This window comes from Dendrobates tinctorius, unplaced genomic scaffold (genome assembly GCF_039654945.1).
Source record: "Dendrobates tinctorius isolate UK_male_01 unplaced genomic scaffold, ASM3965494v1 ptg000246l, whole genome shotgun sequence".
Lineage (NCBI taxonomy): Eukaryota > Metazoa > Chordata > Amphibia > Anura > Dendrobatidae > Dendrobates > Dendrobates tinctorius.
The window spans coordinates 6,765,944-6,781,963 of NW_027361913.1; the positions used below are offsets into that span (position 1 = coordinate 6,765,944).

Here is a 16,020-nt window from a genome sequence, read left to right on the forward strand (position 1 = left end):
CGGTATCGCTCAACACTACTCTCAAATGATTTCTGATTTATTTCCAGAAGTGTACAACATTTTATAGCAAAAATCGAGCTGTCTCATTGCATTACATCATGGGTTCTTTCCAAATTACTGATTATCCCAAATAGCAAATTACTATTGATCTCACATGTTCTATATTTACTAAATAATCATTATGCAGATAATTATTGTTTCTGGCCTAGCCTAACCTGGTTTCAATGAGACTAGGTGGATACAGAAATGAGTCTTAGAGAACCAAAAATATCTTAAAACTACATGATTCTAATATTGAGCAAAGCGTCCGTATAGTGGTATAATTTTTGATTCTTGTATATATTCATATGCTATATATTCTCCCCTTAACAATATGTGCAGATTTTCCCCATAGATTTGCATTACATGTGGAAAATCTGCAAGTAAAAAACGCATATGCATTTGTAGCTCGTTTCCAAACTGGAAACTTAAAACCCATGTAATCCACACCTGACTGTACCAATAAAGTTTGGTCATAGCTAAATATCACAGTGTCAAAAAAGCAGCTTATTTAAAACAAGACATACCAAAGGAGAGAAAAACATCAGCGTTAAAATTGCGAATACACTGCATGTAAAAAATCGCTCTCGAAAGCCCAATAAAAAAATGCAACTAATCTAATTTGCTCAGTAGGTTAAGAAATGCTGCAATATCAAAAACTCACCAAAGTTCATTGAGGGAACATAGCCTAATAGTTCAAGCAAAGTGGATGTGATTTCATTAAAACTCATGAGCACTGTGCTTTTAAAGACTCAGTTGAACTGTGTTTTTGGTGCATTTTCTTCTAAAAATACATGTTAACAAAGCTGAATCAAAGATTTTCTCTACTAAAAAAAACTCCAAATGCTCTTTTAAATCTACACCAAAAATGCATCAAATAAAAGGAAAAATATATTGAAAAAAATTGCAGCAAAAATGTAATAATCAAAGAAGATTATTATTGCATTTATAGACACTTGCAGAAGATGTGGATAAAACGCAGCAAAAAAAAATGCAGAAAAACATGTCAATTGTGCCCTTGAGAGGTTAATCTCTTCCAAAACTACTTTTATTTATTATTGTTGTTGTGCAGTATTACTGTCCATATCTGCCATAGCTATGCATTTTTATTATTTGTTCATGTATCCATACACAATGCTACCTTGTTCCCTTTTAATTAAAATGACTGTATGGTAAATTGAATTAGTGATTTTCTTCAGTGTTAGAAACTGTTCTTTGTGAAACAAACGTTAAATGGATTTGATGCAAAATGTTGCTCCACAAGGCAAAATACTATTCATATCTTTCCCCACCAAAAGTTATTAGCAGTATTCTTAGGGAACCATGCCACAAGGAGCATAAGGCCGGAGTCACACTAGCAAGAATACAGACGAGTGCTATGCGAGAAAAAAATCGCGTAGCACTCGGACCAATGTTAATCTATGGGGCAGCTCCCATCAGCCGATTCTTTCTCAGCCGTATTATACGTGCTGAGAAAATTGCAGCATGGTGCGATTTGCACCATATTACGCCCGTAAAACACCAATGCAAGTCTATGGGGGTGTGAAAAATACGGATTACACACACGTGTGACTTGCGAGAAATACGCACCGGTATCCTTTACAAAAGCCGGCAATTCAGTGCGCGATACAGTAAAATCACACTGACATGTTTAATAAAGAATAGAAAAAATAGATATATACACATACAGTAGAATACATAAATATATATATATATTATTTTTTCTCTTTATATATATATATATATATATATATACAGGAAAGATATATATATTTGTACCGTGTTAGCCAGTAGGTAGAAGAATATTTAGAATTGAGAGTCCTCAGTGGTTGATATCTTTTATTTAGCCATTAGCCAGTTAGCCATTAAAAGGTACGAACCACTGAGGGCTCTCAATTCTAAATATTCTTCTATATATATATATACTAGCTGAAGAGCCCGGCACTGCCCGGGCATAGTAACTAACTGTGTTTAGTTATAACAAATTATAATTATCCTCCATCCCATAGTCCCGTGCCCATATACCCATCATACATATCCACGATCCCATAGGCCCGTGCCCATATACCCATCATACATATCCTCCATCCCATACTCCCATGCCCATATACCCATCATACATATTCTCCATCCCATAGTCCCATGCCCATATACCCATTATACATATTCGCCATCCCATAGTCGTGTGCCCATATACCCATCACACATCTTTCATCTCATAGTCCAATGCCCATATACCCATCATACATATCCTCCATCCCATAGTCCCGTACCCATATACCCATCATACATATCCTCCATCCCATAGTCCCGTGCCCATATACCGTCATACATTTTCTCCATCCCATAGTCCCGTACCCATGTACCCATCACACATCCTCCATCCCATAGTCCTGTGCCCATATACCCATCACACATATCCTCCATCCCATAGTCCAGTGCCCATATACCCATCACACATCCTCCATCTCACAGTCAACCATTATGACATCATAATGAGCGGCGGGGCTTGCAACCTATGATGACATCAGCGTAGCCATGGCAACCATTGTGACATCATAATGAGGTGCGGGGCTTGATACGCACACACTGTTTACCCATTATGTAGATAGGGGCATTATGACATCATAATGAGGGGCGGGGCTTGACACGCACACACTTTTTCCCCAGTATGTAGATATTGGCAAAATTGTTTGGTGAATTGGAATGCGCGGGGTTAAAATTTCGCCTCACAACATAGCTTAGGACGCTCTCGGGGTCCAGACGTGTGACTGTGCCAAATTTTGTGGCTGTAGCTGCGACGGTGCGGATGCCTATCCCGGACATACACACACACACACACATACACACATACACACATACATACATACATACACACATACATACATACATACATACACACTTTGAGCTTTTTATATTAGAAAAATATATATATACACACACATGTCATTGTGACACACATACAGTATATATATATACAGTATATGTATATATATTTATATTTCATAAAGTTCTACATACAGTAGTAGAATAGCCGCTAAATCAATTGCCGGCTTCTATAAAATCATTACAAAATCCCACATAAAATGACACATGGTTTACATACAGTAAACCATTTCATTTCATTTAGTTTTATATATTTCTTGGACTAATAGTTAGATTAGTGTTTGTGTGTAAAATTTGGGACATGTAAGTGTTAAATTAACGGGTAAATAACTTGAAAGGGAAAGCCAGTGAGTGAGGGCAGATATTAATAGCCTAGGGAGGGACCATGGTTATTGGCCCCCCTGGCTACAAATATCTGCCCCCAGCCACCCCAGAAAAGGCGCATCTATAAGATGCGCCATTTCTGGCACTTAGTCTCTCTATTGCCATTGCCTTTAGTGGTGGCTCATGGGTTAATAATGGGTTAATGTTAACTTGCTATTGAAAGGTGACATTAAGCTGTGTAAATAATGGAGAGGTGTCAATAAGATTATTAATCCTATAGTAGTAAAGGGTTAAAAAAGACACACACATTTATTAAAAATTCTTTTAATGGCATAATTACACAAAGTTTTTGACAAAATGTATTATGCTGCCAATCCAACAGAATCCCTTGTTCTCCTGTAACAAAAAAAATAAAAAAACAACAATATCCATACCTCTCCGCCCTTCAGTCAGGTCCCTCGCTGCAAACCATCACAAGGGGGGGTTAATTAGTTTACAACCGGGACCAGTGCTAATGCTACTGGCCCTGCTGTAAACCACTGGAGAATGAATTAAATCATGTCTGCACAGGCACCCCGGCTGACCAGAGGTGAACTTATTAGTGTGGGAAAGTTTCTGAACTTTTTCCCACGCTCCTGAGTTCACCTCAGGTCAGCAGGGGACTCCGCGTAGCCTCAGTGACATCAGCGGCAGTCACTGAGGCTGCACAGCCTCCCCGCCTGACCCGAGGTGATCTGACAGCATGGGAAACAGTTCAGAAACATTCCCATGCTAATCAGTTCATCCCCGGTCAGGAGGGGACGCTGTACAGACATGATTTCATTCATTCTGCAGTGGTTTACAGCCGGGCTGGTAGCAATAACACTGGTCCTGGTTGCAAACTAGTTATCCCCTTGTGATGGATTGCAGCGGGGGACCTGACTGAATGGCGGAGAGGTATGGATATTGTTGTTTTTTGGTTTTTATTTGGCTACAGGAGACCAAGGGATTCTGTTGGATTGGCAGCATAATAAATGTTGTCAAAAACTTTGAGTAATTATTTCATTAAAAGAATTTTTAATTAATGTGTGTGTCTTTTTTAACCCTTCACTACTACAGGATTTATAATGGATAGGAGTCTTATTGACACCTCTCCATTATTAAACTGGCTTAATGTCACCTTTCAATAGCAAGGTGATATTAACCCATTATTAACCCATGAACCACCACTAAAGGCAATGGGAATAGAGAGGCTAAGTGCCAGAAAAGGCGCATCTTATAGATGCGCCTTTTGTGGGGTGGCTGGGGGCAGATGTTTGTAGCCAGGGAGGGGGCAATAACCATGGTCCCTCCCTAGGCTATAAATATCTGCCCTCACTCACTGGCTTTCCCTCTCTGGTGGAGAAAATACTGCAGGAGCCCACGCAATTTTTTTCAACGAATTCACCCATTAATTTAACACCTACATAATTATTAGTCAAAGACATATAAAAAACTAAATGAAATGAAATGGTTTACTGTATGCTAACCATGTGTCATTTCATGTCTGGTTTTGTAATGATTTTACAGAAGCCATCAATTTAGCGGCTATTATGCTATGTAGAACTCCATGAACTATAAATATATTTATATGTGTCTCAATGACATGTATATATATGTCACACAGGTGCTTAGATGCAAGAAAATCGCATCCTCGCATTACAATCAGATGACATACGGATCACTGTTCATGAAGCATTTGTGCGATTTTGGTCTGTGAAAAACTGACTTTTTTATACGTTGTGTGTAACTCCAGCCTAAATTAGAGTCTAGCTGCATGATTTTTTTCCAAAAAGCTTTGGTGTTTCAAAAAAGATATACTTTAAAGATCTAATTGAGCACCGTAACTTTTATCAGCGCTACTACAAGTGATGAGGTGCTGGGAATAGCCGGCTAAGATGGAGCCAGAAAATGTTTTAAAGTATATTTTCTCAAAGGTGTAAAGGTGCAGTCAGAGTCTGATTCATGCTTCTCGTGGTTTGGGTAGCATGAATCAGGTGACAGGTTTCATAATTTTTTGACCTTAGCGGATTTATTCTTACAAATTCTGGAAGAAGGCGTCCATCATACGCATGGGCTATAAACATTGATGGCTCATTCACGCATCCAATTTTCTATGTACGAAAAAAACGGACCGGTTATTCTGATCGGACTTTGATCAGAGTTTGATCAGAGCTGTCACAATTTGAAGGTCTGAAGTAATAAAAGGGGCCTAAAACTGTCCCTGGATCTGAGACTCTAAATATCCCTGTCTATGGGGTACTCTTGATGGTAGAGGCTTGAGTCTCTGGTCTTAATATGCTCCTCTTAAACCCTAAACAGTCCCCTCCCACATCCCATGATGCGTAGGACAGAAATGTAAGGGAAAACAGACACACAGACAGAAGGTGTTAAGCGAAAACCATTACCATACAAAACACTCACCAAAATAGGGAGGAAGGTAGGGAAAGGGAGGAATAAACAAGCCAAATAGGAATTAGGACAAGGAGAAAATCTCTCATGAACCTACTGCACACAGCACTCACCAATAACTGCTACCAACTCCAACTACACTGCTTAATACTTTACAGGAATAAGATTCTTTCACTGGCAAGGAAAAAAATGTTCAGAGATAGTATATTTAGGGAGATTTTATGATGTCAGCAGCTGCGAGTAACAACCTGTATGTTGCTAGCCAGCATGGAAAGAGTCCTTAACCTTTTCAGGACTGATGTAAAGGAAATCCATTTAAAATAAGACATGAATCACACCATCTTTAAAGAAGACTTGCTAATTAAACATGTCTCTGCAGACATGTGAATGGCTCCATAGACTATCACAAGTACTAATCACAAATCGCACTCGTACATAAAAATTGTTGAATGAGCCATTACAGTGAATTAGCACATGCAATGTGCCATTTATAAAAGTGGGAGAGCCATGTATATTATCTCTGTGGCCCCCTTAGCTAAGCTCCCTCAACCAGATAATGTACCTTGTGATTTAATTTTGTACCTTGTGATTTTCAAAGTTTATTTCATCCTTATACTATTAGAATTGTACTTATGTAAATCTAAAATGTATCCATGCTCTATTGATCTCTGTATGCAGCTGTGTCTTACATTGACTTACTCTATAAATGGCATAGTGCTTACAACTGAAATGGCAATCTCTATGCCTGTAAATATAGGGGGAAATTAACAACCTTCTCTCAATTAAATGTCATCTAAATTGGACCCTTAGTAATTAGAATTCAGCATTCATTTTCTATATAATTTATGATGGAGTGTGCAATTCTAATTTTAATTTGGAATTAGATGTTCTTCCCTTAAACAAAGTCCTTTTATGGAATCAACTGGAGAAAGGTAGTTATGGAAAGCAATTTTTTTTAATTACAATGTGGGTGGTCATGAATTATCTCTGAGTGTCTCCTGCTAATCATTGGTAGCAGAAAACACATTGCTTTTAATCAAGGGAGGATGAAAGATTTCTCTTGTATGGGGTGACCCCAAGTCAGACCTTCAGGTTGTTCTTCCTACAAAGGCAAGAGGAGAATCGCAATAAGAATTGTCTAACCATCAGAGACTTGAACCGGAGATTAATTTTAGCATGTACTGCTTTACCCAAGAGTATATACAGAAACACTTTGCATTATAGACTTTCCTTTTCTATTGAATTTTCAATGCAAATTTTGTCCTTTCTGGCCTGTCTAAACAAGGAATATGAATTGATTAAATGGAGTGTTTTGCGGCTCTGAAAATCCCTGGAGATTATAAAGACATGATTAAAATAAACACAGGGCAATATATGTACTGAAAAAATTAAAAAACAATGAAACAATTAAGTATTTATAGAAAATCCAATAAATACTTCATAGACTCAAGAATCCAGGAGAATGGAGGGAAGAGTAGAGTAAGGTCCCTTAACAGTCTGCTGAACCCTGATATGAATCTATTGAATTTTAGGGTAAATGGGAAATACATTTTTCATATTTTTAGTTCTACCTGGGTTACTGCTTGGGTACTGGCTCTTTTGCTTGAGAGTTTTAAACTAGGGAAACATTAAAACTCATAAATGACAAAATATATATTACTAAATGGATGACAAGAATGCCAAAATTCATTTGACTCAAAATTCAAATTATTCAGACGGGACTTTTTTTTAAGGTAATCAGTAAGAAAGATTGTGCTACTCAATTTGTGCCATGTTTTATAAATAGGTAATAGCTTTAGCCCTTTAAGAGCTGGGCAATTTTTCATTTTTGCCCTTTTGTTTTTTTGTTCTTCCAAGAGCCGTAACGTTTTCATTTTTTCCATCGATAAAGCCATGTGAGGGCTTGTTTTTTTGTGGCATGATTTCTAGCTTTAATTGACATCATTAGTTTTTGTATTTAATTTATTGTAAAACAGAAAATACAAATTCTGAGTGATTTCAAATTGTGAATAGTTTTCTGTTTTTTTTTCCCAGCATTCATTTTATGGAAAAATTACTCTAAATCATGATTCTCCAGGTCAGTATGATTACGACAGTACCAACTTGCATAGATTGCTCTCACTTTTTTTTAAAAAACCTCCAGAAACTTGTATAAAAAAAATAGATTGTGTCCCCGATTTCCTAGACCTGTAACATTTTCAATTTTCTGCCGATCGAACTACAGTATGTGAGAGCTCAGTTTTGGCTGCTGCCATTAGACAAAGATGCCAAATAAATATTAGGCCCCCTTCACAGGTCTGTGTTTCAGGTACATGTGGCATCTGTTTTTTTCATGTACCCATTTTAATCTATGGTGCTGCACATATGTGGCGCCCCTGAGGCTCAGTCGCCACAGAGGTGCTGCACCTTCTCCTAAGGTGTAGTGCCCCACCATACAGGTAAGGTGGGAACTCCTTTCCACACTCCAACACTCGCACCCCACACAACAGGGTAGTTCTGCACAACCACATTGCGGCTCAGTGCTTAGAGAGTAGCAGAGCACCTCTGGTGGTTCCCTGTTTGGAAAACTGGATGTGCTGGGAGGTGGGTGGAGTTAAGATACATAAAAGACTGGGAAAGTGTAGGATTACAGGTCAGTCTGACTGAAGGTCAGTCGGGTAGGAAGTCACTCAGACAGGAGTGAGGATCCCTGGAAGAAGGGATGGAGGAAGGAGTGCTGCAGCTGCCTCAGTGATCTGAGCCAGCTGGCACGGGAAAGGAAAAGAAGGAAAAAGACATAGAACTGAAGCCCTAAGCTTCCATAAGAGAGAGAAAGACAAGTACGGAATGAATGAGTAAGGAGAACAGAGAGGACGTGGGTTAGAAGAGGAACCCTGCCTATAGGTTCTCAGCGCAAGGCCGGGGCCTGGTCCCCGAGGTTGTATGGACATTTATGGTTCTGAAGCAGACACCAGTGGAGTAGTAGGCTGTAAATGCACTACTCCCATCTAAGACTTGGTGCACAACAGCAACTGGTTAGAGAGCCGGGACTCAGGAGAAGGGAGTCCCCGAAGCAGGCTACAGCTGTCTGCCGTACAAGTAGAGTTCTTGGGAACATCTGACAGGAGGAACTCCAGTGTACCACGGTACTGGAGATCTTCACACTTTAAGGCGCAATAAAGGAGTTGTTCAGGAAAGGTACATGTTGGCGGAGTGTTGGAGACGAGCTTTCCATCTTGCCTGGGGGTTGGCTGAGTCTCTGACCTGGAGGACACGGCCCGGAGGCAGGCACCATTGTGTACGTACCGCAGACTGTGAGTAAAGCTTTGGAGCTACAAGCCCCGGTGTCCTCCATTCATTCTTGCGCCAACCCGCTCAGCACCGCTACATCTGGGTACCATCCTTTACACTGCCGGCGCCTCTCCACAACCATTACAACTACACTGCCCTGGGACATCAGCCCTGCCTGTGGAGAGCTATACCATCACTGCTGCACCACACCATCTGTCCCAGAGGATCTGTCTGCAGCGTCGGCTTAACACCTCCCTTGCCGAGCACCACAGGTGGCGTCACGAACTATTCCATTCCATTAACTACATTCAGAGTGCAACCAAAATGCTTTGGGCAGTTTCGCCAACCAGCATGACAATTCCTGCAAGATTCAGGAGAGCAACTAGACCATGTTTGCTTCCAACACTCATAAACTGTGAAAAGTTCCACATCTCTTAAGCCTACAAAAAAAAATAAAATAACTGAAGGCAGGCAGTGGATGAAATGTTCTGCCTTGCTGCTGTTAGGGATCTTGTCATGTCTATTGAAGAAGATATAGAGGAGTGGTAGGAAGAGGTGGATAACAGCCCCCTGATGTTTGAACTCGACTTTGCTCCCAACTGTAGCGGCATCGCCGCATGTCCTGGTTGCACTGCTGCTGTTCAAAGCAGTGACTCAGCGGGCCCTGAAAGATATCTCCATAAGTGTTACTCCACATATCAACTCTTTAATGCACTTTGAAAAGTCCAGGGAGCGGCCCTTGTTCTTCTGCATTTGGGTGCACAGAGCAGGAACCTGTTTCTTGAGAAATGATAGTGGCTGGGTATATTTCATGAAAGCTGAGCACATGACATAATTTCCCAAAGGGTATTAGAATCTATTGTGTGGCATGGCAGCATTTATGCCATTAGTAAATGGTTCAATTGGTTGTTACATCAGAAATGGACCAACTGATGCAATACAGACACGGTAAAAGGACATAAAGAACAAAGAACATAATAGGGATAGAAAAAGTCACTTTTTTCTTCATTTCTGCAAATGCTCATGTAAATTAGGCTTTAAATTCTGGTAAAAATGGAAGCTGGCACATTTAGATGGGCTGAACTGCGGGAATGAAGAGCTTTGGGATTCCCAAACTAGTTTTATTACCAACACATTTCTGCACCAGAATGGCGCCTTTCTGAAGGAATTGAAACCCTGAGAAAATGGCCATTGTTTCCTATTTAAAGCCTTTAGTTGTTGTATTCTGCTCATTTGGTTTTTATATTTTGAAAAAGGGGCAGGTCTGAGGCCGAAACATGTTGGTATTAATAAAAAAATGTTTTGGAATCCCAAGTCTCTTTATTCTTGCAGCGCAGCCCATCTAAACATGCCAGCTTCTATTTTTACCTTTGGAAGAACCATTTCCTCTAGCCATGGGGCAGCAGCAGCGGCTTTCCACGCTTTTATAGGTGTTGCACCTGCACACAACACCTTTAGCTGAGCGCTACCATCAATTATACCTATCACTTACCAAACGGTATTGCCTTATTTTGTGTGAACTTCTGTCTCTCTCCAGAGCTTCTCAGGCTTTAAATCCAGACATAGCGCTCTGCTGATTGGTATGGCAGTGTGAATTTGCCGGACAAACAGGTGTGCCACATGCAATATCAAAGAATAGTTTAATAGTCAACAACTCTCATTGGTTCCTCTGAAATTAGTTCTTCTCTTGCCTCTTGTATGCTGTCTGCTCCCACAAATTCTTGGTTCCAATATTGCAAGCACTCTGACAGCTGACCGATACATTTTGAAATACCTAAAAAACCACAAAGACATAGTTATGTCTTTCATACGGCTTCATGATTAATGGAAAAGTTAATTGAAATCTATTCTTAAACCTGGGCTTTAAGGTAAAGTATATATATGGGCATATTTATTATTGTATCTATCAATATCTATCTAAAGCTTTGAATTATGGTAACAGCACAGTAGAAAATTGCTTATTTATTACATGATATAGTAATTACAGTCATTACTTCACATCTGAGTTATAAGCACACTGCATTAAACCGAAACCTAAAGACTCTTAAGACTATAGGAGCATAACTACAAAGTAATAATACAAATATGGCATGGTTGATGGATGAATGAACAACTCCATTTTGGATTTTGCACACAACTCATTTTGAGGAACAATCTGGCCCTACTGCATTGCTTGAAAGATCTTACTCGCCTTGAGCTATTGGCTCGGCCATCTGTTTTAATGACATCCATTTCATCCCAATTACAACATATCATGAAGCCCTATTGATACCATCACATCTTATTTGATGCACAAATAAATTGAGAAAAATGACTGCAGAAAGGAAATTAATCAACATTCCCAACTCCTACCCCGCTGCTGCCCTGTCCTACTATGCAATCATTTTTCATATCATTCACTCTTGCAAGCTAAAATTGCATTTAATAGCCACTGAATGAGAACATTATAATGGTGACTAATGGCTATTAGAGTTTAGTGAAGAACAAAATTATTTTGTTGCATAATGACTAATATGCTTAATGGAAATATGTTATCTTCATGGCTCAATGAAGCAAGATAAAAAATAGTCCAATGTTACGTGGTCCTAACTGGAAATAATGTCTGACGAAACTTACTTTTGTGAAATGAGAGAAAATACTTTATGAAGCAAAATCTCCTTAAAGAGAATGTGTCCAAAAGATAATCCCCCATAAACCATTTATATGGACATATAGTTTGGTCAGTAAAAGGTAAATACATACTATGAGGACATCATACTGTGCTCTGGGAGTTATGGGGGCTATCCTACTATATATGTATAGTGAGTCGTGGGAATATCATGCTGTAAATGCGGAGCTGTAGGGCCATCATTATGTAGATAGGGGAGCTGTGGGGTCATCCTAGTGTACACGGAGCTGTGCGAGAATAATATAGTATGTAAAGAGCTATGGAGGCCATCCTACTCTATATAATGGGCTGTAGGGCCATCATATTGTATATAGTGGGCAGTGGGGTACATTATGCTATATATGATTAGATGTTGGGGCCATCCTACTATGTACAAGGAACTGTGGGGGCCTTTATACTGTGTATAGAGCGGCTATGGGGGCATAATACTGTTTATACAGCATTATGGAGGCATTATATTGTGTCAAAGAGGGGGCTTGGGCCATCATTCTATGTATATGAGTTTTATGAGGACATAATATTGTGTATTGCAGTATGTGGAAGTGCTGTGTATAGTGGCTATTGGACATCATTATGTGTATATCGCCATATGTGGAGTCGTTAAGGAATTTTTTTCCCCTATGTGGAGCTTAGTGTTTGCCGCATGGGGGTTTTTTTGCCGTCCTCTGGATCAACATGTTAGGCTGTGGGTTGAACTAGATGAACTTAAAGTCTCCCTTCAACCTTAAATATTATGTTACTATGTTACTATGTTATTGAGTGGCATAATAATATGTATTGGGAGCTGCGGGGACATCATACTGCTTATGGTGGGCAAATGGAGGTATGATACTGTTGGTATAGTTCATAAGGGTGGATAGTCTGGAGGTTATAGCTCATAAGAGTGGGCAGTATGGTGGTTATTGATTATAAAGGGTGATGGTATCTTATTGTTTGTGAGACATCAAGATCTATTTTGTCTTCTCAGTATTACCTTTACACAGCAACACATTTTAAGTGCCTGAGAAACTAATCAACCCAGACAGTTAAGACACATGTATGTTTAAATTCCAGAAAACTGTTGCTTGCTTCTTGGCGTAAAGTCCTGTCTGTTCGGGGGTGAACATAAACCTCGCCCCCATTTCACTAAAGCAGAATCTCTTGCTGAGCACTGTGTGTGAGCTCTGTCTCTCGATTCTCTTAGCTTGTTCATCACTACACCATTAATCCGACCTTGCATAACAACTCAAGTGGGCCTGTTGCACCCACAAGTTTCTAAAGACAGGTGGTGTGGAATCATTATTTTGTAGGAGAGAAAAATGTTGAGGCAATATACCATTAGAAGGACAGTGTGGGGATTAATTTTGCACAGGAAGCACAGGGGCAATAATTCAGGAGCATAGAATAAAAAAGAAATTTTTATTCAGGAGAATTATAATGACACTGTAAATGTTAATGGCGTCATGTTGGGATGTGCAGCAGAAAAACAGAGAAGATGAAAATTTGCAGAGACAAGCTGTGGATGTCCAAAGTCATCATGGCTCATAAAGATATTGACTGTACGAGTATGTTCCATGTAGTTGTGATGCTGCAGAATAAATTTTGAGCAGATACAACCCCTCCCTGATGGTGTTCCACAATACGTAGATAAGTGGTTGCCTATATTTCTCAGCATTAAGAACACCTTTAATCCTTACCAAATCTGCAACTCCATTTACTGTAATGCACTGTTGCCTGCAAACAATCATTATTGTACTGCCCTCCAGTCCTTTGGTGCACAAACTGCCTTCTGTTACAGAAAAATATTTAATATTTTAACTCATCAGATCATAGCAGTTGCTGCCATTTTCTGCACCCCAGTTCCTTTCATGCCTAATTTAGTCACCTGGATTCGTTTCCTTTTTTTAGACATGGTATTTGCTGCAGTTCTACCATGAAGACCACTTCTGGACATAGTTCTCTGAAAAGTAGATGGGTATAGCTTAGTCTTACTGGTTGCTGCAAGTTCGGAGCTGTTGGAACTGCTGAATATCTTCTGATTTTTAAGAGAAGTAAGCATGACGTGTCTTTCATCTTATGCACTAAATTTCCTTGGCCGATCACTGCATGATTGATCCTCAATGTTGCCCAATTCTGGTTGCGCTCAAAACGGACAAATATAGTTAGACAGTTATCCATCATGCAATACCATTAAGGAGGTGTCTGATTGTTGTACTACAGAATACTATTTAGAGCCAATCACTGGAATTGAAGCTTGAGGGAGATAATTTGCATATTCCTTGTGCATTCTGAGAAGACTGAAAAGTAGCCGAGAGTCTGAGGATCTTAGGGTGTAGCTAGGTCAAGCTGATTGGAGAAAATCATCAAATCTTTATGGCAATTCCACAGAATTTCGTTTTGTTCAACTAGTGAAGGAAATTACCCATATGGTGTGCCGCAATGTATGCTATATGTTTACAGACTTGCCAGAGGAAAAGACAAACTTTATGTGCCAGAAATGCAAGCTTGTAACTCTGTTAGAAGAAAAGGTGCAAAGTCTTCAAGAGAGAATAGGTACACTGAAGATTAGTGTTGAGCATTCCGATACCGCAAGTATCGGGTATCGGCCGATACTTGCTGTATTGGAATTCCGATACCGACTTCCGATATTTTTTCAATATCGGAAGTCGGCATCGGAATCGGAAGTTCAAAGTTGATTGACAGCCTGACGTCATCATGATGCGCGGTGTGTGCGCATCATGATGCGCCGTCATTTCGGGCCTTCCGGGGGTCTCTGCCGGCCTGCCGGGGGGCTGTGTGGACTGCCCGGGGTCTGTACCGGCCTGCCGGGGGGCTGTGCCGGCCTGCCGGCGGGCTGTGTGGACTGCCTGGGGTCTGTACCGGCCTGCCGGGGGGCTGTGCCGGCCTGCCGGTGGTCTGTGCACCCTGTGGGGGTCTGTACCGGCCTGCCGGGGGGCTGTGCCGGCCTGCCGGGGGGCTGTGCTGATGTCCGGGGGTCTGTGCAAGCATCGTCCGATGGGACTATAAGTCCCATCTGGCGATGCCTGCTACCATGACAGTGATTGACACATTAGCCAATGATGGGACAGTAGTAGTCCCATCATCCGGCTAATGTGTTAAATGTTAAAAAAAAAAAAAAAAAAAAAAAAATACTACATACATACTACATGCATGCTACATACATACTACATATATACTACATGCATGCTACATACATACTACATGCTACATACATACTACATATATACTACATGCATGCTACATACATACTGCATGCTACATACATACTACATACATACCACATATATACTACATACATACTACATGCATGCTACATACATACTACATACATACTACATGCATGCTACATACATAACACATATATACTACATGCATGCTACATACATACTACATGCTACATACATACCACATACATACTACATGCATACTACATGCATGCTACATACATACTACATGCTACATACATACTACATATATACTACATGCATGCTACATACATACTACATGCTACATACATACTACATATATACTACATGCATGCTACATACATACTGCATGCTACATACATACTACATATATACTACATGCATGCTACATACATACTACATACATACCACATATATACTACATACATACTACATACAATACATTCATACAATACATACATAGACATACAGTACATATAACATAGAGTAACATACTTACCAATACTTGTCACATTGTTCCCCGAAGCCATTGTCTTTTACGGAATAAATATTAACATAACAAACCACAAAAATACTCACCCACGATCCGAAGCAGTCCACGAGTGTGTCCCACGACGATCTTGGGTAGAGAACTGCGGCATCAGCTGATGCCGCCGTTCTCTACGGGCTGCAGGAATCCAATGACGGAAGGTAGGTATCCTTCCGCACTGTATTCCTCCGCCACTTAAAAAAAAAAAGTCCCTAGTCTCACTTTATGCCATTGCTGCATGGGAAATTCCCACACAGCAATGGCATAAAGTGAGACTAGGGACTTTTTTTTTTTTAAGTGGCGGAGGAATACAGTGCGGAAGGATACCTACCTTCCGTCATTGGATTCCTGCAGCCCGTAGAGAACGGCGGCATCAGCTGATGCCGCCGTTCTCTACCCAAGATCGTCGTGGGACACACTCGTGGACTGCTTCGGATCGTGGGTGAGTATTTTTGTGGTTTGTTATGTTAATATTTATTCCGTAAAAGACAATGGCTTCGGGGAACAATGTGACAAGTATTGGTAAGTATGTTACTCTATGTTATATGTACTGTATGTCTATGTATGTATTGTATGTAGCATGCATGTAGTATGTATGTAGTATATATGTGGTATGTATGTAGTATGTATGTAGCATGCATGTAGTATATATGTAGTATGTATGTAGC

The 16,020-nt window shown here is 40.1% G+C and overlaps 1 long non-coding RNA gene across 2 annotated transcripts in view; it reads left to right on the top strand.

The window, feature by feature from the left end:
• LOC141063190 (uncharacterized) overlaps positions 1-16,020 on the top strand; it is a 74,553-nt gene that overhangs the window by 31,471 nt on the left and 27,062 nt on the right. The window contains exons 2-3 of one of the 2 annotated variants that reach the window (XR_012224834.1): positions 7,714-7,756; positions 13,505-13,647. This is a non-coding gene — a long non-coding RNA (uncharacterized lncRNA). The remainder of the gene's footprint in view (positions 1-7,713; positions 7,757-13,504; positions 13,648-16,020) is intronic. The other variant, XR_012224835.1, reaches the window with a different exon arrangement.